At 38.2% G+C, this 13,249-nt stretch overlaps 1 pseudogene; it reads left to right on the forward strand.

Moving 5' to 3' along the window:
• Positions 1-10,904: 10,904 nt before the first annotated feature.
• Positions 10,905-12,497, forward strand: LOC130458087 (40S ribosomal protein S2-like; annotated as a pseudogene).
• Positions 12,498-13,249: the final 752 nt, after the last annotated feature.

Consider the following 13,249-nt stretch of genomic DNA (forward strand, 5'->3'; position numbering starts at 1 on the left):
GCAGACTTTTATACATTAAAAACATTAACATATTAAAAATGATTCATCAAAGAAGGCCAGTTAATTAAAAGGAAACTACATGACATTAAGTGATTTGATTTCTAACTGAGGAAACATTAGGGACTTTCTAAGAAGGGAGGGGGTACAGTTCCCTGAAATCAGAAAAAGGAATGTCCCACTCCGCTCGTGTCTCCAAGCAATCAAAAGAACATGGAAACAGTACCTGATTGATCAGTACAGGGCCAGTTTTCAGATCAGACATATACTTGAGATGGATAATTGTGAGAAAAGTCCTTGCATCAGTCTTTGGATCAGATTGGGTTTCTGGTCAGCATAACCTAGGTCCTAGATCCTTAGTTAAGAGTCTCTAAAGAACAGGGAGAGGTGGTCCAGTTTTCCTGCCATGCAGGACTAGATTCAAACAATGCAAAACAGATTTTCTCCCAGTTTCCACAATGGAATAAAGTTTTCTCACAAGACAGAAAATGGACTAGACCCATAATTGAAAAGAAAGGAAACTGAACTTGCTCCCGAATTGAGTCACAAGATGGAGTCAATGTGATTCACTACATTCCCACAATTAACTATTGCTGTCCTAATCTCTTTAATTCTCTTAGTAGACAAGTTCAATAACACAGCATCCATCATACAGGTTCTTATTTCTGGTGCTGCTGTTAATGTAATGGGGCTACTTCCATTTTCTGCTCTTCCATCCTCTGGTTTTTTCCTTTCCTTTCCTCCACTTCTGTAACTCTCCTAGATTTTTCTCTCCACAATTCCTCAGGATGAAAGGAGCTAGCTTGTCAGTTAAAATCAGTCTCAGTTAGTTCCAGAGTCAGGGCAAATTCTTCAGGTTTTGAGGAAAATTGAAATAAATACTTATCAAGCACCTACTATGTGCCTGAAGATATGAAGAAAGGTAAAAGACAGCCCTTTCTCCCAAGGGCTGAGTGAGGAAGTGGGCTTGTAAAGATGGGCTGGGTAAAGTTGTGTAAAGGCTTTATAAACTGAACAGAGTAGGGGACAGCTAGGTGGCTCTCACTCTTTCTCTTTTTTGAGTTGGAGTCAAATTTTCACCCTCCTTGCTCCCTGAAATGGCAAGTAATCTGATATAGATTTTACATGCATAAAATAGTATAAAATATTTTTCCATATTAGTCATTTTGTGAAAGAGAATTTGAACAAACAAAAGAACAGCATAATATGGGAGAGGCAACATGAAAGCAATTCTGTACAAACAAGTTAGATAAAGGACAAATTGGAAATAATCAACAGAGCAAAGATACCAATGCTTGCTGTACAAGGTAGGATTTTAGCTGGAACTTAAAGCCAGAAGGTGAAGATGATGAGGGAAAGCATTCTAGGCATTTCAACTAGTGAAAATTCCCAGAGCTGGGAGATGAAGTGAGGAACTCATTTCCAGTGCCCTGATCTGTTTGGTAATGTCAAGACAATACCATATAAGAATGATTGGCTTCTGGCCAGGGACAAAATGCAGTTAACAAAGACTGCTTATAAGGAAGGTTCAGAATACATTTGCTAGGAGACTAGATTTTGCAAATCTGTGAAAGGATTTTAATGAAAATGAAAGGAAGGAATGGCTTACTTAAACACACTAAAGTAGATTGCATAAAAAGCAGCTAGGATGTGGGAAGGCAAGCTGTAGACACCCAGAAATTTACCAGAGAAAAAAATCCAAGAGAGGAGCCAACAATAAACCCACGCCTTCAGATGTGTATACATAAACCCACAAAGTATGAGTGATAAACCAAGTGAATCAAAGACTCCAAAGCCAGGAGGTAAATTTGTCTTCATAGATAAAAATCACAGCAACTTGGTAGGATGAAACTCATGACTAGTTTGGATATGGTTTATTCAAAAGGGACAGGAGGACTAAAAGGGAAGGCAAAATGGCACTGTATATTAAGATATACTGTATTTCTATAAGGAAATTGGAAGTTAGGTGAATTAGTGGATAGCACTGGGCCTAGAGTCAGAAAGACTTGGGTTCAAATCTAGCCTCAGATACTTAATACCTGTGTGACCCTGGGCAAGTCATTTAATTGTTTATCTCAATTTCCTCATCTTTAAAATGAGCTGGAGAAGGAAATGACAAACCATTCTAGTATCTTTGCTAAGAAAACCAAAGGGTTCACAAAAAGCCAGTTATAACTAAAATGGCTGGATAGCAACAAATATGAGGAAATACAGATGTCAGATAGGGGAGTGCATTTGGGTGAAGATCAGCTGAAGCAAGAACAAAATACAACATACTTGGAATAGATAACAGAAAACCTGGGCAGAAAGAAGAAATAGATGAAGAGACTGGGGAGACTCCTTAGAAGGAGTAAATTATAATCCTGCATTATAGGTATAATAGAAGGGATAGAGGACTCTTCAATAATCTAGATACCTATAAGAACTGATCCTATTAAAAAAATAACATGGTTATTCATTTATTTGCCTTAATGATACTTTCATACTTTAAAATGTAGAAAATAGGGGTAGCAGAGTGGCTATAGCTCCAGGCCTGGAGTTAGGAGGACCATAGGTTCAAATCTGTCCTCAGATACTTCCTAAGTGTAGATCAGTGGAATAAAGTAGTTGTAAATGACCTCAGCAATCTAGTATTTAATAAACCCAAGATCTCAGCTTTTGGGATAGGAACTCACTATTTGACAAAAACTTCTGGGTAAATTGGAAAACAATATGTCAAAAATTAGGTATATATAAATATCTTATACCCTATACCAAGATATGGTCAAAATGGGTATATGATTTAGGCATAAAGGGGGATATAAGTAAATTAGGGGGGCATAGAATGGTTTACCTATAAGATTTATGGAAAAGGGAAGAATTTATGACCAAACAAGAGCTAGAGAACATTATAAGATATAAAATGAATAATTTTGATTACATTAAAAAGGGTTTGTACAAATAAAAACAATGCGACCAAGATTAGAAGGGAAACAGCAAACTGTGGGAAAATATTTATAGCTAATTTCCTCTGATAAAGGTCTAATTTCTCAAATATATGAAGAAATAAATGAAATTTATAAGAATATAAGTCATTCCCCAATTGACAAATCATCAAAGGACACAAACAATTTTCAGATGAAAAAAATCAAAGCTATCAATAATCATATTAAAAATGTTCAAAATCCCTCTTGATTAGAGGAATGTGAATTAAAACAATGCTGAGGTACCACCTCATAGCTATCAGATTGGACAATATGACAGTAAAGAAAAGTGATAAATGTTGGAGAAGATGTGGCAAAATTGGGACACTAATGCATTGCTAGTAGAGCTGTGAACTAATCCAACTGTTCTGGAGGGCAATTTGGAATTGTGTTCAAAGGGCTATAAAACAATGTGCATTTTATCCAGTAATGTCAGTCCTAGGTCTGTATCCCAAAGAAATAAAAGAAAGGGGAAAAGACCTACTTGTACCAAAATATTTCTGTCTGTTCTTGTGATGGCAAAGAATTGGAAATTGAAGGGATGTCCATCTATTGGGAATGGCTGAACAAATTGTGGTATATGATGATGATGATGATGATCCCATCTACTGTGCTATAAGAAATGATGAACAGAATGATTTCAGAAAGAACTGGAAAGACCTACATGAAGTGAAATAAGCAGAACCAGGAAAACAGTATACATAGTTACAGCAATATCGTGGAATGATAGACTTTGCTACTAACAGCAAGACAATGTTCCAGGATACTTCTGAGGAGTTTATGACAAAGAAGCCTATCCACCTCCAGAGGAAGAACTGTTGAAATATAAATGCAGATGAAAACATACAATTTATCACTTGTTTATTTGGGTATATGTTTGGGGGGTTTGATTTTATAGGATTACTCACAAAAATGAACAATATGGAAATATGTTTCACATGATAATACATGTAGAGCCCAGATCAAATCACCTGCCAGCACCAGGGGGAGAAAGGAAAAGAGGGAGATTAGTTTAACCATGTGTTAGGAAAACTTGTGTGGAAATTTATTACATATAATTGGTAAAATAAAAATTTTTTGAAAAAGATACTTCTAACTGTGTGACCCTGGGCAAGTCAGTTAATCCCAATTGCCTAGTCCTTACTACTCTTCTGTTCTGGAATCGATACTTAGTATGGATTCTAAGAGGAAAAGTAAAGATTTTTTAAAATGTAAAAAAATAGAAAAAGGAAGGCTCATTACTAGGTTTGATTCTTACTAACAAGGTAGAACCTGATTTTTGGGATAAGAAACATGGAAATCTCATGTATTGGTGACTATTGTCTTCCTCCCATAGTTTGTGATATAGGGGAGGAAAAAAACAAGATTAGTTTGGTATATGTCTTAAACTTTAGAAGAGCATATTTCAAAGGGTTCCTAGATCCTTTTCTTTTCTTTCCCTATATTCAGTCTAGGTAATTTTATCAACTCCTCTACTGTCAACAAAAAAATGTGTTTTTTTTTTTAAATGCCTACTATCATAATACTAAGTTCTTGGGATACAAAGATAAAAAAAAGATATTTGTCTCCAAAGATCTTACAATCTAATGGAGAAAGATAATACCAAAAGAAGTGCAAAGTTGGGGGATATGATAAAGTCCAAAGGAGTATAGTCAGAGGCAAAATGAAGAGATGGCTCATCTAGGCACCTTCTTTAAATAGAGGTTCTGGGAGAAGCTCTCCATTCTCTCTTCTTTATAAAAGAATATTTTATTCTATTCTCAATTACATGAAGAACCAATTTTTAAAGTTTTTTTTTTTAAGTTGGAGCCAAATTCTCATCCTCCTTGTTCTTACCCCTCCCTCAGACAGCAAACAATCTGATATAGATTCTACATGTGTAATAGTGTAAAACATTTTTCCATATTAATCATTTTGGAAAAGAGAACTTGAACAAACAAAAGAAAAATGAAGAAATAAAATGAAATATAGTATGTATTGGTCTATGTTCAGTCTCTAGTAGCTCTTCTCTGGAGGCAAATGGTATTTTTTATCATGGAAGTTCTCCATTCTCTAATTAGAAGGGGCCCAATGAGCAGAAGTGACTGAAGAGGTGTGAGTACCAAGGCTAATGTGTCATTGAAGGATGATGAGTTTCCTGGGAGCATGTTGGAGAATCCAAATGAGTATTGACAGGCAAGTATCTTTGTGTAGGTGATTTCGAGGTCTATCCATCCAGGCCTACTTTCTCGCTTAAGTTTCAGTCCTGATTCACCAATTATTTATTGGACATGAATTAGGTGTCCTAAAGACATCTTAAACTCATCATGCCCCAAAACCAAACCCATTATTTTTCTACCTAAATCCTGCCCTCTTCCAAACTTGCCCATTTCTATCAAAGGTACTAGTTTGGATTCTACATTCTGCCTAACCTTGTATATACAGCCAATTGCCAAATCTTTCTGTGTTTTACCTCTACAATATCTCTCCTGTCTGACCCCATGCTTTCTACTCACAAAGCTACCACATTAGTTCAGAAAGCCATCATCTTGAGCCTAGATTATTGCTACATCTCCCTCCTAATGAGTCTCACTCACTGCCTCTAGTCTCTCTACACTCCAGTCCATTTTACATGCTGATTCCAAAATAATATTCCACATCACTCCTCTACTCCATCTGTCCATGGTATTCCCATGGATATCCCTTAGGATAAACTACTTCATTCAGTTAAAAAAAATAACTCTTACCTTCCATCTTGGAAATCAGTACCGCATATTGGTTCCAAGGCAGAAGAGAAGTAAAGGCTAGGCAAGGGGGTTAAGTGACTTACCCAGGGTCACAGCTAGGAAGTATCTGAGGACCTTCTGTCTCTATGCCTGGCTCTCAATCCACTGAGCCACCTAACTGCTCCCTGCTCTGTTTAGTTTTTTAAAGCTTTACACAATTTTGCCCCAACCTATCTTTACAAACCCACTGGACACCATTACTTCTTGCTCACTCAGTGATCCAGTCAAACTGACCTTTTCTCTGTTCCATGCATATTATGCTCCATCTGCAATCCTTATGCCACCTGGCATTCCTAGAATGCAATCACATCATACTTTCATCACAAAAAATCCTTCTCTCCCTTTAAAACCCTGATTAAAAGACCATTTTCTGTATAAAGCCTTTTCTGATCCCTGTCCAAATTTTGCATGCACCTTCTTTGGTTGTATTCAATTATGTCCAACACTTCAGGGTCCCATTTTAAGGTTTTCCTAGCAGAGATACTGTAGTGGCTTACCATTTCCTTGTCCATCTTATTTTACAGATGAAGAAACTGAGACAAACAGGGTTAAGTGACCTGCCCAGGGTCACAGAGCTAATAAGTGTCTGAGTTTGGATTTGAACTCAGAAAGATGAGTCTTCCTCATTCCAGGACCAGCACAACCAGTCACAAGTCCCTTATTATACCTGAGCCTCAGTTTCCTAATCTGAAAAATGAAGACAAAAACATTTGAGCTTTCTACCCAATGCTATTTAGTCTCTGTTTAGTTCACCTGGCTTCCCTGGCTTCTTTCAAATCCCTGCTAAAACCCCATCTTCTACAGGAAGTCTTTCTTTATCCCCCTTAATGACAGTGTCTTTCCTTAATTGTTTGCCTCCAATTTATTCTGTGTATATCTTTTTGCACGTTATCGCACCCATTAGATTGGGAGTTATTTGAGAGTAGGGACTGCCTTTTTTTTACCTTTCATTGTATTTACAGTTCTTACTTAGAGCATAGAATAGGCATTTAAATAAATACTTATTGACTAACTTTTGTTTATAAGATCACAGATTTAGAGCTAATAGGGTCCTGGGCTTGGAGTCAGGAAGATCTGTGTTCAAATTCTACCTCAGACACTTACTAGTTGTATAACCCTGGGGGGCAAGTTTTTTTAGCCTTTCTGTGTCTCAAGTTCCTTACTTATACAATTAAAAAAAGTTCCTTCTAGCTTCAGTTCTTTGATCATAGATCATTGAGTCCAAATCATGTTATATATGAAGAAACCGAGTCACATTAGGGAACTTCAACATACATATTTGACTCTTCCTTCAAATACCCTTGTCATTCAGTTCCTTAGCCCATTCACTTCTCATCAGCCATTCCTCCATTCCACCTCAGCCACAAAGATGATCATACCTTTGATCTTGCCATCCCCACATCCCCACAAAAAACCCTTTCATATTAAAAAAAAATTATAATCCTTTTAACTAATTTTTTGGCTTTTAACCTCTCCCTGTGCTCTTCCCTTATAAGCTCTTATAAAACTCTGCTTTTCCTTTACACAGTGATCATCAGTCCCTTGATTCTTCAATTTACTCTAGGCTCTCTCCTCTGTACTAGCCATTCTCTCCTCTTTTCACCATCTTGAGCCTTTGGTTACCAATTCAACTTTTACTGTTCTTCTCTCTTAAATCCCTAACTCCCCTTTCATATCACCAATTTTGCCCCATCAAGCCTCAGTCTCGAATCATTTCCACAATACTCCACCTTCTCTCCTATACATGTGCAGCTGAACAAAGATGGCAGAAATCTTGCAGCTTTTTTGACTAGGTTTCTACAATTTATGTTGTACAGCTTCAACTGGACCTTCACTGGTGCTGGGCAATGCTGCTCTACTTCCCTTATCAATTCACTATTATACTCTCCACAGTGTTTCTTCTAAACCTTTTTATCCCTCTTCAAACCTCCCATTGCTCTCCCTCCCGTTACTCTCAGCTAAGAACTTTGCCTCCTGTCTTATAGAAAAGATTTCCTGTGAGCTCCCACCTTTCCCCTCTTCCTTGTTTTCTATCCCTCAGGTGCCTTCTTCCACTTTCTGCTCCTTCACCCCTGTCTCACATGGCAAAACAACCTTATTCCTTAACCAAGGTTAGCCCTTCTTCCTGTTAAAGTGATACCATTTCATAAACTGGAGGAATTCCATGGGAACTAGAATGACCTCCAGGAACTGATGCAGAGTGAAAAGAGCAGAACCAAAACATTATACACAGAGACAGATACATTGTGGTACAATCGAATGTAATGGACTTTTCCATTAGTGGCAATGCAGTGATCCAGGGCAACTCTGAGGGATTTACAAGAAAGAACATTATCCACATTCAGAGAAAAAACTGTGGGAGTAGAAACACCGAAGAAAAACAACTGCTCGAGGGGAATATGACTGGAGATATAGACTCTAAATGAACATCCTAATGCAAACATCAACAATATGGAAATAGGTTCTGATCAAGAACACATGTAAAACCCAGTGGAATTGCATTTCAGCTATGGGAAGGGGTGGGGGAAGGGGAGGGAGGGAAAGAATATGATTCTTGTAACCAAGGAATAATGTTCTAAATTTACTAAATAAAATTAAAAAAAAATTTTAATGATACCATTTCATCCCATCTTCCCCAATAGATTGCATCTCCCTGTCTACTGTGCCATTCTCTTCTGCCCATGTCTCTCTGATACTGAAAAAACCCATCACTTCATCCTTCTATTCCTGCCAACTATTGTCTTATATCTCTTCTGCCTTTTGTAGCTAAACTTCTCCAAAAAGCCATCAATAGGTGCTTCCACTTTCTTTCATCTCATTCTCTTTTTAACCCCTTACAGTCTGGCTTCCAACATTTTCATTCCACTGAAACTACTTTCTTTGAAGTTACTAATGATCTCCTAGTTGCTCTTTCTCAGTCTTTATTCTCCTTGACCTCACTATAACCTTTGACATTGTCAATGACTGTCTCCTTATACCCTTTTCTCTCTAGATTTTTGGGACAACACTCTCCTGATTCTCTTCCTACTTATCTTACCATTCCTTTATCTCCTTTTTCTTCCAGATCACACCTGTAGGTGTCTCTCAGAGTTCTCTCCTGGTCCCTTTTCTCTGCTCCTTTTATACTACTTCACTTGATGATACCGTCAGCTCCCCTGAAACTTAATTACAGTAGGCACCTGTACCCAAGATTTACCTCAGATGGCTGAAAATTTGGATATAAGCAAATACCTGCTGACTCCATATATAACATGATTTTCTTGTATATATGTACATATACTAAAGTTTGATTGATAAATTCAAAATAAAACTAGACATTGCCAATATTAAATACTGTAATAATAAAGTATATTATACATTATTATACAGTACTATACTCTCAGGGTATATGAGAGTTCAAGGAGTTTTGGTACCTCCAGCATGAGGGCTTCCTAAGCCCTTTTTAGAGATGCTCACCCACCATGTCCACCTGGCATTTAACTCATACTTGTTGGTTCAAGAAGCTGTAGCATATGCAGTGGTTATACCCCGATAAACTGTCTCAGCATATGGGCTAAACCAGGTTGAAGATAACTGACCCATCAGTGAGTTAGTGGGATGTTTACCCCAAGTATATGAACACTTCCGCTGGTGGAATGGGTGGAAGGGAACAGATTGTTTCAGTAGCCATGAAGATGACTGAAGCTGGCACTATGGAGTGTTTGTTTAGACATAGGTCATCTACAGAATCCTGGGCCATAACCAGTCATCTTGACTTCTGTCTTGCCATTGAACTTGGAAGACTCTGGAAGAGAGTGATACTGACAACTTTATGCAACTTTGCCTCAGTTTCTCCCTCTTTGTTTCTTTGTCTCTGTGTTTCTCTCTCTCTGGATCTTAAAGGAAGATGAGTTTTATATTGGGCTAACAGATTTCATTGTATTACAACCTAAACTCACTTGGTAGGCAGTTTGAAATTTATATAGAGTCTATTTTTTTTATTTTCTGGAATTTTCCAAATTGTCCAATTTTAAAATTTGTTTTCCATTATTAATCTTGGGTAACAATAAATGAATCCAGGGTCTTACTTTACTATCTTTCTTCTAATGGCTCTCAACTCTACCTTTCCCACCCCAATCTCTCTGTTGACCTCCAATTTCATATCTCCAATTGCCTTTCTAAAATCTTGAACTCAGACATCTTAAACTTAACATATCCAAAATGAATGGAACTCATTATCTTTTCCCCAAATCCCCACTCTCCTACTTTTCCTATTACTGTAGAGGGCAACACCATTCTCGCAGTCCTTCTCCAGCACTTCCATGGAGTCACCTTGGACTCCATTATTTCTCTCTCTGATACCTCGCCACCCCCATATCCAATCTGTTGCCAAGGTCTTTTGGTATCACCTTTGCAATATCTCTTGAAGACTTGCCCTCTCCTTCCTTCTCTCATCGATACTGCTGCCTATCTAGTGCAGTCCCTCACTGCCTCATGTCTGGACTACTATATTAGCCTGTTGGTGGATTTGCCAGTCTCAAATCTCTTCCCACTCCAAACCATTCCCCATTCAGCCACTAAGGTGATATTTCTAAAGTTCAGGTCTGATCATGTCAGTCATTACTCAATAAACCCCAGTGGTTCTCTGTTCTCTCCAGGATCAAATGCAAAATACTCTGTTCTGCATTCAAAGTTCTTTATAATCTAATTCTCTCTTACCCTTCCAGCCTTCTTATACCTTACTCACCACCCCCCCCCCCAAACCCTTTGATCCAGTGACACTGGTCTCCTGGCTGTTCCACAAACAAGACATTCTATCTTTCAGTTCCAGACATTCCTGTTTATTACGTGTGTGTGTGTGTGTGTGTGTGTGTGTGTGTGTGTGTGTGTGTGTGGTTTCTATTTATTTGTTTGCATATTGTCTCCCATTAGATTGTAAGCTCCTTGAGGTAAAGTATTTGCCTTTTTTTTTCATCCCCAAGACTAACACCTAGTATATAGTAGGTACTTAATAAATATTTAGTAATTGTTTGTTTAATTGAAGTGGCTTGCTCATGGTTGCACAGATAGTAAATGGCAAGTTCTTCCTCAAAAGATCTGAGACTGTTGCCCTTATCCCATGTTGATTTTAAAATGCTGTAGAAATATGAACTATTAGAAAGTATTTAGATTGCTATGAAAAATAAATGTCAAAGTTTAATAACTTTTTGAGATTAAAGGAACCTGAGATTATTATTTTAGCCCAGAGAATAGTCATCCTGAGTATGGCATGCTCTCTACTGCTTCTAAAGGTAGAAATCAGTGGTAATGACACCTCCTCTTGTCACTGCCCTTCCTAGAATGTTCCTTACTCTATTTCAGGAGTTTCCTTGGTTCTATGGCAGCAGCTGAACTGTGACATGTTGCCTATTCTAGGTGATAAGCATTCACCAAGAAATATTTTTCATTCTACTGAAACCTCTCTCAATCTGTTGCCTTAATCTCTTTTCTCCAGAGGGAAGAACTAAGATGTCACTTCAATGTTTGCATGAATGTAAGCTTCCCCTGTATGTAGACCTGAGTCTCTAAACTATATATGTATGTGTGTGTATAAAGCATAACACTAGTTATAAGTTGCACTCATTTTTTTTGTAGAAACCATATTTAAGAAAAATATATGACCCATCTTCAGATCAACATGATATCAACATGGTCATTGGGTAGATGGGCATAGAGGAAGATGGCAAAAAGTATGTTGGAAAGTGTGTTTTAGGATTAAGAAGTGACAGAGTTCAAAGGTTTGATTCAAATTGAAAGATTAAATTTCTACTCCTAGGGAATACCAAAGAGTAGACAAAGAGGAAGGAGTGTCCTGAGGTCCCACGTCAGAATTGAGGTGGCTTTGGCACTTGGTTCTGAGATCAAAGTCATAGCCTTGAGGTCTAAGGAAGAAAATCTGAAAACAGAGGGGGTTCTTGTACCAGGCTCAGTCAGCCATTCACCCTCCCTGTCATTGTAGGTTTACTGGCTCCTCACTTAGTCTCTGACAGAATTCAACTCAATTGTTTTGTTCCCCTCATAAAATACTAGTTCCAGTATGGGAAAGGGTGAGTTAGAAGAGAATGGGTTCATATAAAGAAAGAAGATAGATTTCCTCCAGATTATAAAAGAATCTGGGTTGTTTAGAGCTTGCTACATCAAGTACTTTTTAAAAAAATAAAGATGGTATTTCTTTGTTGGGGTGATAAGGTCATGGGGTTTGGGTCATGAAACATGAACATCAGGTATTTGGAGGAGATTTATCTTGATTCTTTTGCCATAAAGGAGATTGAGATCATGGATCTCTTCTTGGAACCTTCATAAAGGTCACATCTGTTCAGAAATAGACTAGATCTGGTCAACATACTGGGTTCAAAGGTTTTGTGGCTATTGGTGACTATAAAGGCCACCTAAGTCTGGATGTCAAATTCCCCAAGAAAGAGATTTCGATCATCAGTGGTAGTATCATCTTGTTCAAGCCCCTACACGGTCCCTGCAAGTTCACTGGGCATTGTGGATCAATTCTAGTGTGCCTGATTCCTGCCTCTTGAAGTACTGTCATTATGTTCCTGTGCCTATGAAACTACTGATGATAACCAGAATTGATAACTCCCTGTACTACCCTTCTTCTAGGGGCCATATTGCCACTCTTAGGAACTTTGCAAAAGCCATCTCTGATAGCATCTCCTAAACCTACAGCTACCTAGCCTGAGATCCATAGAAAGAGACAGTATTCACTAAATCCCCCTATCAGAAATTCGCCAACCAGTTTTGAAAGATTCATACTTGAGTGTCTGATCAGAGAACCAGGCAACACTTTTGGCTACCTCATAAATGTTTTTGTGTGAACAAGAATAAAATAAACTATTCTTGCTTTGAAAAAAAAAAGACAAAAGGTTTCAATCAACCAGTCAATAAGCATTTATTAAGTTCTTATTATATGACAGGCATTGTATTAAATGCTGGAATGCAAAGACAGATGAAACACAAACAAAAACCTAGTCCCTTCAAGGAGCTCACATTTTAATGAGGATGAGGAAGACAACATGTGGTAGAGGCATGGAGAGAGAGAGAGAGAGAGAGAGAGAGAGAGAGAGAGAGAGAGAGAGGACTTGTAAGCCAAGATGCAAGAAAACAAGCTGGGCACCTGACTTGTCCATCAAGAAGAAGGTTCCAAAGAGAATGTTCCCAAGAAGAGGCAGTTTGGGGTCTGGCCAGAGAGGAGAAGAAGCAGGAACTTGAATTTTTGATTCTGACTCTGGTTTTGGGAGTTGAAGCTGACCAGGGAAGAAACTGGAACTTTGGTTTTGTTTCTCTCTGAGAATTGAGCCGGACTGAAGGGGAAGAAGCTGAGAACTGATCTGGGTTAGCTTCTATCCATGGGTGAAGGACCCTTGTAGAGCTGGCTTGGCTTTGGGCTTTCTGACCAAGGGGAAACCTCTGCTCTATCTGAGATTTGACTGACCAAGAGTTGGAGGAAAGCCAAGCTGAAGGAGAGACTTTTCTTGGTGGCTTTGTGAAAAAGAA

This window comes from Monodelphis domestica, chromosome 3, assembly GCF_027887165.1.
Source record: "Monodelphis domestica isolate mMonDom1 chromosome 3, mMonDom1.pri, whole genome shotgun sequence".
Lineage (NCBI taxonomy): Eukaryota > Metazoa > Chordata > Mammalia > Didelphimorphia > Didelphidae > Monodelphis > Monodelphis domestica.